The following is a 13,997-nucleotide window of genomic DNA, read 5'->3' as shown; positions in this document are numbered from 1 at the left end:
GGGCGTGGCCAACTCGATGTCACTTACTTCCACCAGTCACATGACCCTCCCCAGCCACGCCTACCCCGCCTGTCATTAGGGCAGAGAACCAGTTGTTAAAAAACACCGGGAACCACAAAATCCTTTTGACATTTCTCTGTCTTCCCCCCCTCTCTCTGTATCTCCCTGTCTCTGTCCTGGCCGCTTCTCCATCCCCCACCGTTGCCCTTACCTTCTCAGGCCAGGAGAGGAGTGATTGGTTGGGGAGGACGAGGGGTGGGACCAGCCAGTGGTGGGATCACCTGACAGGGAGCCACAGCAGAGGGCCCAACAAACAGCCACACGCAGGAGACCTCTACTAGGGATTCGGACAAGCTCAGCGTCTTAGCCACTGAGCCACCTAGCCAGGCTGAGCCACCTGTTGGCGAGTTGGTGTTAGGCAGAGCTGGATGCTGGGTCTCCAAACCCAACTGGGGGCTCCAGCAACAGTGCCAACCGGCAGGGTAGAGAAAATCCTCCCTACCAGAGGTGGCTTTCAATTTTTTTTACTACCGGTTCTGTGGGCGTGGCTTGGTGGGCATGGCAGGGGAAGGATACTGTAAAATCTCCATTCCCACCCCACTCTAGGGGAAGGATACTGCAAAAGCCCCATTTCTTTCTTATCAGCTGGAACTTGAGAAGCAGAGAATAGATGGGGGCGGGGCCAGTCAGAGGTGGTATTTACCGGTTTCTCCGAACTACTCAAAATTTCCTCTACCGGTTCTCCAGAACTGCTGAAACCCACCTCTGCTCCTACCCTTTTCAAACTCTTAACCCACCCATTCTCTTGCGAAAGCCAGAATTACATCCCATTGCACAAGCCAGATGAGCACTGCCAACACATTTGGTTGTAGGGACACAACAGACGGGTGAGTCAGCTCTGAGAATGGGCCTGAGTTTTCTTATTTGAAACTGAGAACAAGCCAGGAACCCCTCAGGCCTTCTAAAAAAAAATCTGTTTAATTTGTTGTAGCCCTTTACAGGTTGTTGTTGACTTACAACCACAATTGAGCCCAAAATTTCCATTTCTAAGCAAGCCAGTTGTTAACTGAGCTTGGCCCCATTTTACAACCTTTCTTGTCACAGTTGTTAAGTGAATCACTGCAGTTGTTAGTAACATGGGTGTTAAGTGAATCTGGTTGCCCCATTGACTTGGCTTTTTAGAAAGTCTCAAAAGGTGATTGCATGATCCTGTTCTGCCCCAGCTCCGGATTCCCAAGGATTGTGACACACACCAACAGTCCTTATCAAAGTTATAACCTACCAAGAATAAACAAAGTCCGGCAAAGGTTGGCAACCAGCCCAGAAAACAAGATACGATAAGACACTCACTCTTCAAAAATGCTCTGTAATAATTACACGTTGTTTCCAGCAAGAAATTACTAACTGCGTGCAACTAAGGGAGTGGCCAATTATCCTCAAACCTTACTCTCGAGGAGACCTCCTCCTCCTGAGTAGCCACTCCTGCCTTTTGGCAGCCCTGCGTGCTCAAGCATTGAGGAGAGGCTCCTCCATTTCGCTCTCTCCACTTGAAGGAGCCCCTGGAGGTTCTGAAGGCCCTGGCTGAGTCTCTGCCTCTGGCACCACATCCTCTTCAGCCTCCTCACTGTCCGACGCAAGCGCTGGCTGCGCAGGCTGCTGGCGCGATCCCACACCAGCCTCCTCGTCGTCGGGATCAGCCACGATCTGCGCAAGCCGCTGGCGGGCCACAACAGATCCAGCACACTGCAACCGTCACAAATACTGTACATGCCAGTTGCCAAGTTTCTGAATTTTGATCCTGTGGCAGCATCCCCACAGTCACATGATCAAACTTCAGGAGCCTGGCAACCATCATGTATTCACAGTGATTGCAGTGTCCTGGGGTCTTGGGGTTGTCATTTGCAACCTTCCAAGGGAACTTCTAACCAGCAAAGTTAATGGGAGTAGCCAGATTTGCTTAACGACCACATGTTTCACTTAACAACTGTAGTGAATCAATTAACACATGGCAAAAAAAAAAGGTTGCAACTTACTTAACAACTGCCTTGCTTAGTCCCAATTGTTGATGAGAACTACTTCTACTTCAGATTTGATATCAATATTGAAATCAAACTGTATCTGATAGGATCATTTTTGTTCTCTAATGCTGAGCTGAAAGGAGAAGCTGGTTTTGGTTGGGAATCTTTTTTGACCCCACTTTTTGACAGAAGAACTTATTCCAGGGAAGTGCTGATAAAAATTGCTTTGCTTGCAAGTAGTGATGTCAGACTTGTGTTACTTGTTAGCTGTGATGGCGCAGTGGTTAGAGTGCAGTACTGCAGGCTACTTCTGCTGACTGCCAGCTGACTGCAATTTGGCAGTTCAAGTCTCACCAGGCTCAAGGTTGACTCAGCCTTCCCTCCTTCCGAGGTCGGTAAAAATGAGGACCCAGATTTTTGGGGGCAATATGCTGACTCTGTAAACGGCTTAGAGAGGACTGTAAATGTCAGATATTGCCTGCATATGATGCACCAGAGACTAGAAGGGGTTAAGTCTTTACAGACATCACATGTGACTATATCAGCCAATGAACTCTCTTATTGGACTCTTATCTAGAAACCACTTGGATATCTTTCCCTTTTTTTCTCTCTCTCTCATCTATCTCTCAGCGAGACAACACGTGAACTTCTCTCTCCTCTCAACATCTGAGTCATACAGTTAGGGTAAAAAAAATGTAGTAGGACACCCTGTTCAATATCGTATGCACGTACATATTTGTAAATAATAAAAACAACCTTTTGAACCTGAAGCTGTATTGACCAAATAACTTCCTCATAGAACCAAATGAGCATGACCATCAATATATATCTGATAGTAAAGCACTGTGAAGCAGTATATAAGTCTAAGTTCTATTGCTACTGCTACTGCTATTAATGACGTCAGTCACACACCAGTGATGTCAAATGATCACTCAGCCCTGTAACATCCCGTTTTGATATGATCCCTGATTTATTGCACCTTTTGTTATTTCTAAAAAGAAACAATCCAGAATGTATCTGTGCACCTGAAATGAAAGCAAAGGAGAATCCTGGAAAGAATGTCAGTAAATGATAGTAAACAAGAAGGATATTTGCATAATTGAACTGGAGATGAAGAAATTATTCTGTTGCTCATCACTACCACTTTTTTTGACTTCAGAGTCAAAACAAATGAATATTACAGTCCTTTGATTGTAAGGAGAACATTGCAATCGGCTAAAATTGGTCTTTTCTATATAGACGGATCCTAGAACAGCCCCTTTTAACATTTGGCAGAACAAAAAAAAACCTTTTCCAATTGAAAGAAGTAGTACTGAGTTCTATCTTTAAAAAAAACTAAAGACTATACTTTAACCAACATTTGTATATATCTGGAACAGTTTTATTTTGTATTACTTTTTAAAGAAAAGGTAGTCTGACCCTAAAAAGGTACAAACTACTTTTTGAAGGAGAAAGTTTACTTGGCTACACTTTCTGCACTGCATTGCATGGCTAAGTGGGGAGGGGGAATATTAAAGCAGATTTATTGAATGAATGATACCGGAGGTGGGGGGAGTATGTTGAAATGAGGCCCTTTTATACCACCAATAGTTTTCTTCCTGGTAAATTGAGAAGGGGAGACATTAAGTCCACCTCTACTCCCCAGCCCCACATTATGCCTCCCTTTCACATGAACATGTATGTGTTATCAATGAGGAAGATTCCAAATATTTGTGTTCCGCATATTTCTTTCAGTTAACTCAGAAGATTGTTATGGAAAGCTGCAGAGATAGCAAACAATTACAAGAATTTTCACCAGCAGGGTCCTTTCGTCATATGAGCTAATAACGTCCATGGACTCCGCCTAGCAAATTAGAATCAGCTTCTTACCTGATTCTCAGGATTTCATTGTCTGGATTTATCAGCTCTTTATTTCCCAAAGAGCCCCATCATAGGATAGTAAAATAGCTGGAACAATTTTTGAAGGCCATTTTTCAACATGGCAGTTAATTCTGCTCATGTTGGTTTAGACAGGGCCAATCTATTCATTCCTGCCCTGTGGAATGAACTGCCCCCAGAATTGCGCAAGATCTCCGACCTCCGTGTATTTAGCTGTGCCCTCAAGACCCTGCTGTTCCGCCAGGCCGGGCTATCAATGTAAATGATTTTAAATTGGGAGTTTTAAATTTTTGGGTTTTAATTTGGCCGAAATTATTTAATAATTTTAATTATTTTTTAATTGACGTCTGTATATTTTTGTGTTTTTAATAGGCTGTACACTGCCCTGAGTCCTTCAGGAGAAGGGTGGTATAGAAATAAAATTATTATTATTATTATTATTATTATTATTATTATTATTATTATTATTATTATTATTATTATTATTATTATTATTGGCTACAGATTGGTACAGTTCAGTGACTTGGATTGAAAAACAATCCCTATTTATGGATCCTTATTATCTGGATCTACTATGCATTATTCATTTACTTACTTACTTACTTACTTACTTACTTACTTACTTACTTACTTACTTACTTTTATACATTGTAACTATATCATATACTTGGGGAAGAAGTTTTGGAACTATAATTTTCTATGAAACCTAAAATAGAAATATCATTTTATTAAAAAAAACAAACCTCCATCAGTTAATCAGTAGAATTGGAAGGTTATCTACTTTGCAAACTTTAAAGAAACAATATAAACAGGAAATGTTACACAGTGGATTTACAAACTGGAAAATTATAAGCAGATTGCACCAGATCTCCTGTATACTCTTATTTATTAGTACTTTGGGGAAAGAGAGCTTTTCAGATTCAAAGCTGATTTACAAGAGCAGAAAAAGTCTCCATTAATTTGTCATAATTCATATTTCTGCTTAGAGAAATACATAATAGTTACGTAAATTCAATCCTTGGTTTTATTATCATTTTTAACTTACCCAGCTGTTCAGCTAACTCTATAAGCAGTGTGCTTGTTCTGTATTCAATTCCCCAAATAAGGCATTATCTGTAAAAATATGGTGTAATCTCTTCTCTTGAATTTGTTTCTGAGGCCATAACTTCTTAATTCATTGGGGATCCTGGCTTTGGGCCTTGATTTACAATTACCTACACACTTCTATGGAAAGAAAGAAAGAAAGAAAGAAAGAAAGAAAGAAAGAAAGAAGGAAGGAAGGAAGGAAGGAAGGAAGGAAGGAAGGAAGGAAGGAAGGAAGGAAGGAAGGAAGAAAGACTCTATGTCTGAAACACAATTTTGTTACTGTTTTTATCAATGGTCATCTATTCTAAGGGGTCCCCTTGCTGTGCTGCTGAAGTATGGTTCATCAATTTAGACTGCCATGCCCCTCCCTCCTCTACTTTCTCTCTCTATTGTATGGTCTTATCAAAATGTATAGACTTGGAAGTTAGTTCCAAAGTAATAAATTTGTAACCCTCTACTTGCTGCAGAAAATCCAGTATCCCTAGGAAATGATTATCCAGACTCTATTGAGCCACATACCATTAACGATAATAGCATAAACTAGATTCTCACTGTAATTCTAGGCACCAAATATGGCAATCTCTGGTCTTTCAGCTATCCAAAATGACTACTGTACTGCCAGTGGTTTTCATGGCTAGACCCTTTGAGATCTGTAATTTAGCAACATTTGGGGAACTACATATTCCTTATCTTTTCTGTATGCACTTATAAAGGAGCGAGTCCCACAGAACATATTGACAGGTAACTGTGGCTATGATAAGACTAAAAGCTTTATAGATATACAGTATTCAAACTCTATGCTGAAACAGGACCTAGCTTTCCATTGTGTCCCTGCAATACTGGTTCTGCCTCTTTACTTTCTAAGCTTTTCATGTTGAGCAGAAGGCTCACTAATGATGTTTATTCGAGTGTGCAGGAACAAATGCTGGTGGCTCAGCAGACTAAAAGCATTGTGATTAACACAAGCTGTCTGCAATTACTGTTAAATTCGAATCTCACCAAGCTCAAGGTTGACTCAGCCTTCCATCCTTTCTAAGGTAGGTAAAATGAGGACCCGGTTTGTGGGGGCAATAAGCTGACTTTGTATAAATATACAAAAGTATGAAGGCTATTGCTTAATGCATTGTAAGCCACCCTGAGTCTCCGGAGAAGGGCGGCATATAAATCAAATTTAAAAAATTAAAATTAAAAAATTAAATTAAAATTAAAAAATTTTACCTGTAGAAAACTTTTTCCATAGAGGATCAACCTTTTACGAGGCATTCCTAGTGGTGACTATCTGCTTAGCCTTACACCACCGTGGAGATGAAAAATAATGCTACCTTGCAGCTCTGTTTCTATCAGCACAACCACCTCGCTCCCATGAGTGGAGACTGCATTGAAATCCACCAATTGGTAGAAAACCACACTTCCTTTGGTAGCAGGGAAGTGTGCTGCATAGGCTTCCTGCCTGGCTACTTTCCGTAGTAAAGCACTTATTTGCAGACCAGGCCTTTGAATGTCTGCTTCTGGAAACAGCTATCTGTCCAGAACTGTATCAGCATCATGGCTCTAAGACTTCAAAGAAACACAACCCTAGGAACATTGAAGGTCACGGAAGAAGGAATGGTGAGAAGATGCAATCTGGCTGGTGCAGGGAAATGAGGGCAGGTCAGTGACTGGGTGACCTTTGTTTAAAGTCTCAGCTTAACAAAGAAAGGTGACAGCTTTGTATGTATGTATCCTGCTGTAAAACATTGTTCAAAACTCTGGAAAGCTTCTCTTAGCAATATAATATAGTTATGAACAGTAAGGGGAGGGGGATCCCTGCAGAACTCCATAATCAGAGATCTAAATATAATACAATTCTTCACCATCATGTTCTGGTCACAGCCTGGGAAAAATTGCTGGAAGCATGTTAATGCAATGCCTCTTAAGCCCCAAGTCGCAGGCAAGCTAGAAGAATCATAAGCTTGATGTTTGAAAGCAGCTCAGAAGTCCAGAGGGTTGCACTTCCTTCATCTAATTTCCAATATAGACCATTCACCAATATGATCAAAGCAGTTTCAGTGCAGTTTTTTCCCAAGCTGGGTCCAGAACTGAAGTTTTCTTGCAATATCCAAGCCAAAAAGTATAATTGAAATAGGCCTAGATAAGCAATGCAATCCAGATGTATCTGGTATAGTGAGGCTCTACCTATCAGATTTCTAGATAAGAAATAGGGGGAAAAAAGGTTTTGAAGGACATGAAAGCTTCTATAAGTTGCTTTACTGTAGGAAACTTAAATAAGTCATTATTTTAAAAATTCTATGGTTTCTGTGAATAAAATACAAGCTCTATTTAAATCAAGGTTATGATTCTTATTCTTCTTGTGTGATTTAAAAAAAAAAAAAGGCTAGAAACCAACCTCCTTCTGCCAGGAGTAGCATCTCCGATTAACAGACTGATCTGGTATCAAGCTTTTGACCATCCAAGAACTAGCTTTTATACTATCTTCTTGATCACTTTTTTCTGGAATAGAATAACTGAGACTGTATAAATGTTCCAGGTAAAGGAAGATTTTCTTCAGTAGTGGTCATATAATTGCCTGTTTTAGACAGGGAGAAATGCATCTCACCCACAAGAAGGTGCTATATAAAATCAGTCCCATTTGAGAGTTAGTAATCTGAATGGATGAAGGCTAGAAGTTGCCTCTGTACTTAACCTCTCCACACTCTATAAACTAAACAAAAATTCAAAACCCGGAAAACTAGACAAAAAGCAATTGCTGAGGTTATATTGCTATGAGTTAAGTCAAAGAGATCCCATCAATATTGTCCACAAATAATGATGCAAGTTCTCCATTGCAAGACACTGACTGTTTAACATGATGGAGGAGATGACATATGCTACTAGCCTGTTCTGAGGCAATAAGGTGCCTAGATGAGGAAGCACATGGTTTCTTATTTTACGACATCAATATGCTTAGGAAGGTGCTAATATCCATCCACCCAGATTCAATAGGTGTATCGAGCAATTGATGAGACTCTGTGAAAAAGATTCAATGGCCATGACATCATGGTCATTGTTCAGAGAACTTTAATTCAAGAAAAAACGCTTTTGGGATAGGTTACAAAACAGGTTCATCATAGATCCTTTTGAAATTGATAAAGATTTTGACATTTTCTGCAACAAGACTTAGGCTGTTAGGATTCATTGAGTCAACCTTGATTTTGTGATTGCAGGAACATACCATGAGTCCATACCGTTTTCTTAGCAACATTTTTCAGAATTGGATTGCCAATATTTTCTTCATAACTCATGGTCTCCAAACATTAAAAAATATCGAGGTATTCATTACCTTTAACCAAATTGGCTGACACTGGGATCTATAATGTGGAATAAATTATCCTTGCAGTATAAGAGGGAATAAACTTCACCAAGGCCATTTACAGTTTTTCATTTTGTTTTAGTAAATTTTTAAAATATTATATTTAATATTTTATTGATCACTTAGAGCCATTAAAATTGGCTCTAATTTTGCATATATGTTACTGAATGAATACATCTGCATATATTGCAAGTATATTTCTCAACCATGGATGATAAATTGCCCACTGGGTGAATAAGTGATCCAACAAAACAACACACTGACAACTACATTTTTTTTAAAACAGTAACCATTTCTAAACAAATGTGACATGTGACATGCTGGCCACTTAAAGTTCCCAAAGTTTGTGACATCATACTTTATTATATCTGGAACAGATTAAGTTATTTACAAAAAACACATTCCAGAAAATAAAAGAAGTGGGAGAAATTTAGATCTGCGTGTACTGAATTCTCTACTAATATATTTATTGACATAAATCTTGTATTACAATGAGTCAGAATAAATTATAATTAATGTGCACTTGGACAAAATGATTCAGCATTGGTAAAGAAGTGATTCAATCCCAAATAAATGATAAAAATCCAATAAGTCCAATAAACATATATCATTTAATGTACAGCTATATTAATTCATAGTAGACTCTTTTCTTTCCAAAACCTTGAAACATCTCAATATTGCCATATTTCTAAAGAGTTTATTCTGAACATTTAATAATTATTTTAATATCCTTGTGCCCAAATATTTAATAAAGTTTAGCAGACATTCTGCTTTTATCTCCTAATGTTCTTAAACTTTTCATTGCTGAAATATCATCTTAGGTTCATCTATACTTACCTGCTTACATTTTAAAAAATCCTGCTTTTCTGGTAAACTATCTCCCTATTTTAAATGCATGTTTAGAGCCAATATTTAACATACTAGGTACCAGGTTAAATACTGCAGAGATATAATTGTTGGAATTTTAATAATCTTAAAAATTGGTTTTGAAAACATCATTTCCTTTAATAGCAGCTTCAGATAGATAAAACAGTTGGAGCAAAATGAGCCTTCTAAAAATAGAACAAAAATATTTATATGCTTGGGTTAACTTTGAAGTACTTAGCATTGACATTTGTAAAAAAAGACTTCTAAATTACATTTTTGGAGATAAATCAGTTTATAGATGCTTATTATGTTTCAATAAAACATTTTATAGATACTTTTATGTTTTTATGAATATAACATTTTATAGATGTTTATTAGAAGATCATAGTGGAGGTGGACTTGGATGGCCAACAAGAACCCATAATTGTTTGGGAACAAGCAGAAATTGCAAGATAAGAGCCATTTTCTGTTTTTATAAAGCTTCTTGCAATAAATAACCTGAACATTATTCTCCTCTTTTGAATTGGTATGAGACATACAAAGCATAATTCAGTGTATCCTTTCCCAAACTTTGATCTTTATATATTGTTGGACTGTAGCTCACATAATTCCCAACCTGTAATCCAACAACAACTAGAAACTCGGGCTTGGAAACTCTGTACTGATGGTTGACTGAAAGGTTATTGTTATGTCTGAACTCTGGCAGATTATCATTCAAAACTCCAGAAAAATGAACAGATTTTGTTGCCTAGTGAAATATTAATGCAGCCAACCCAACTATTAGGTCAGATCCAAAGATCTACTTCCTCTGATGAATAGCTACAAACAAGCTTCAAATCCAATGTATAAACTATGCCTTCGGTCTAATCTAACCCATGATTTTTAAAAATTATTTTATTTGCAAAACAAAGATGACAATTCTTCTGAATTCATGGATCATTAAGTTTTCTAATGTTTTTTTTTCAAATTAGCTCCAATTTTCAAATAAAATTATGTTTTCAAATGTAGGGCCTCTGATGAGCCATTCTCCAAAAACACAATTTAAAGAGAGATAAAAAGACATCTTGATTTGAATATTCAAAATCCAAATGTATGAGCTCAGAGTCTAGCTCAGTGTTTAAAACTATAATCTTAAAACTGAAGCTTGAGGCTGAAATTTTCATTTCAAATCATAATACACATACCTACACAGAGGGAGAGTGATAATTCAAATATTAAAAGTAATATGAACTAGAGTTTAGTTTCTAGTTTTGCATTCAAATGCAGGTGGCTTGTCACCTTGTTGTCTAGCTGCCAAAACCATAAACCCAGAGGCCTTCTTGAGAGAAATGGGCAGTCTAGAAACATGAAATATAAACAAATAAATAAAGTCTGGAGTTGGTTCTACTGCTCTGGGGAAACTAGAGGTTAATACAAGGTCAGATGTCTATGAAGATTCTCAGTCATCCAGGTCATGGTTGTCCCAAAGGTGCTTTTTCAAAAGGCAACTAGACTTCCTTGGTTTTTCCTTGAAGGAATATAAATCCTACCATTCCCCACCATTCGGTCAGAACTGAAGGAGCTTCTTGGATGAGAAGCGAAACATCTTCAAGGAAATACAAAGAAAGTCCAGTTGCCTTTTGAAAAAGCACCTTTAGTACAAGGTCAGACGTTACAAGTACTATGTGCCTACTATTGAAAGGAACAGTTTACTGTTCTTCTCTCTTCTAAAACTGTTTAGTAATGCAAAATATATTGCATGCAGCAGTTAATTAAATGAATAAATGAAGGAGAAAGAAGAAGAGATGTCACTGAACTTTGATTTTCAGTAAGGTACAAAATTCTGATCTAATGCTTCAGTTAAATGTCATTGATAGTTGAATATAATCCAAGAGTTAAAATAAACTGATCTTTTGCTAATAGTATTTGAGCTCTAGATTTAATAATTTGTTTCTGCTTGTGTATGTTTGTGAGGCTTTGAGTCAGCGTTGACTCCTATTGACTGCCTGGACTAGCCCGTGAAGTTTTCTTGGATGGGTTCTGCCCAAAGTCAATTGGATTGAAATGGGCAGTTATTAAAAAAAATGAATAAGTAAATAAAAATAATTAAGGTTTTTTGGAGGGGTTTTGTCATTGCCTTCTTCCTAGGGCTGAAAGAGAGTGATTGGCCAGCTGGGTTCAAGCCTAAACCAAGACTAGAATTCAGTCTTCCAGTTTCTAGCCTGGCACCTTAACCATCACACCTGGCTCTCAGGTTTAATAATTACATTATATTATTTGATAACAGTGACTTCATCATGTCATACAGCAAGAATGGCTTCTTGTTTCTTGCACTTTTCAATTTTAAAAAAAGGTTCTGTTAAATTAGCAAAAGAAGTGCACGGTTTTAAAAACACATTTAATCTTACTTTTCAACTGTTGATTAAATGATCCTTCTGAGATCATAGACTTGTTTAAAAGTCCATGCTCAGTAAAAAAAAATAAAAAATAAAAATTAGGACCAGCATTCTTTTTACAGTTCCCAGTGACAGAAATTGTCAGATGATCCAGCAGAAATTGGTTGACTGTCTTCTGAAACATGATGGATTTGTTTTTCTTCCCACCCATAAATAGAACAAGAAGTAATGTTTTAAAGCTATCCATTTGAGTTTCTTGGCTTTAATAGAATGTAAGATGCACGCACAGTCTGGAAAATTCCTGATAGCTTCCTCCAGACTGATGTCATCCAGATGGATTGTTACCATACTGCCCAGAATTCCACCATAAAATGGCCAATGGCTGGGAAATCTACAAGTTGTAGTCATAACACAACTGGAGGATACCAAGTTGGTTTATGAGTAAAATTGATCCATAAATTCAATGGCAGTGACCTCCACTGTGTTCAAGGGTATATCTGGATATATTCTGGATGATAACACCAACATCTTGCCCCAACCTCCAGCTGAATATTTCTGATAAATTGTGACAGAGAATAAAGAGTTAATGGAAGTTAAAAAGTCCAGCAAATTGCTTACCAGATTTTTCTCTGGGGAAATGGAAGTGAGCTATCTCTTCTTCCATGAAGAAAACTCCTGGATCTATCAATCTCTTGCATCTCCAGTTCAAAGAATCAAGAAATATGTCACCTGACAAACCTTTGCTGAGAATATGTTTGCCGAGACAATGATGACCTATTGAAGACTAGTCAGCATGGTGCCCAGAAGCTTCAATATATCCATAGAACTTGTTTTGGTCACTACCGAGCCGCCAGGATCATCTTTATTTTCAAGAGAGTTATTTTCAAGGCTATCTTCAAAAACAGAAAAAAAAATAATTGAGCAAGAAATGAACAGTAACCTGATATGATTAGCTTCTTGTGATCTATGTAAGAAGTGTGTAACACAGATTAAGTTGAAGGCCATATCAAGTTTTGTGCATCATATCCAGAACTGCATTCCAAAAGTAATTTAAGTACAGTAGAATAGAATAGAATTCTTTATTGGCCAAGTGTGATTGGACACACAGGGAATTTGTCTCCGGCACATAAGCTCTCAGTGTACATACAAGCAACAAGTGATAAATCATGATCATAATCATAAAATACAATCATCATAAATAATAATAAACACTCAATGACAGTCATAGGATATAAATAAGCAATCAACAAATCATAATATACTAAATAAAAACAACATAAATCATAAGATATAAACAACAAAGTTATAGTCATAAGAAGCTAACCTAATAGCTAATAGGAAAGATGAGGATAATAGTAACACAGCCCTACTAGGTGGTTTGACATCCCAGGGGCATAAGACAGTGTTGTGGGAATTAGTTATTTAGCAGAGTGATGGTATGGGGAAAAAACTGTCCTTGTATCTAGTTGTTTTAATGTGCAATTCCCTATAGCATCTTTTTGAGGGAAGAAGTTGAAACAGAATATGTCTAGGATGTGTGGGGTCTATACATATTTTCATTTCACAGCCCTCTTTCTAGCTCGTACAGTATACAGGTCCTCAATGAAAGGCAGGCTGGTTGCAATTGCTTTTTCTGCAGTCCTAACTATCAATTAAAGTCTGTGTCTGTCTTGTTGGGTTGCAGAGCCAAATCAGACAGCTAGAGGTGCAGATGACAGACTCAATAATCTCTTTGTAGAACTGTATCAGCAGGTCCTTGGGCAGTCTGAGCTTTCTGAGTTGGCTCAAGAAGAACATTCTTTTTTTATAGGATTTTTTAATAAAATAAGTAGTTCTATAGTATCAAATTTCATCTACTAAGGTCCTCCATGAAGAATATATTTTAAAAGTCCAACACTGAGGAAAAAGAGCTGGAAAAATATTCACTGGCTCATCTATGTGGGGATCATGTGATCAGCTGCTCTTTTTACAGATAGCACAAGCACAGTGATTCATAATTATTTTACAAGTTAGAAATGTTATATGGGTTTGTTTCATCACCGATTCCCAAAGTTCGGAGGGATTGTGTAAAGTGTGTCTCATCTGGACACAGATTTTATTTTTCAATAGCAACTATGCAACATCTAGCTTTTTTAGTTTGAAGGAATTATTAGAGATTGGTGGAATTATATCTCCATCTTGTGGACAGAAGATAAATGAAACACTTATGTAAAAATGAAACAAGTTCCTTGCTTTTAAAAAAAGGAAGAAGGAACAGCACAGTCTGTTTTAGAGCATAACTCAGGTTACTCATAATTTTGAAATAAATTTTAAAAAATTATCAGACTTCTTTCTTTCCTTTGGTGAGCCCATGTTTCAACTTTTTGGATCAGGAGTGTTCAACCTTAGCAATTTGTGGACTTCAGCTTCCAAAATTCCTTAGCC

This window comes from Pituophis catenifer, unplaced genomic scaffold (assembly GCF_029215685.1).
Source record: "Pituophis catenifer annectens isolate HBS135680 unplaced genomic scaffold, rPitCat1.0.hap2 SCAF_3, whole genome shotgun sequence".
NCBI lineage: Eukaryota > Metazoa > Chordata > Lepidosauria > Squamata > Colubridae > Pituophis > Pituophis catenifer.
The sequence above is the reverse complement of the archived record's forward strand: the minus strand, read 5'-3'. Positions refer to the sequence as shown.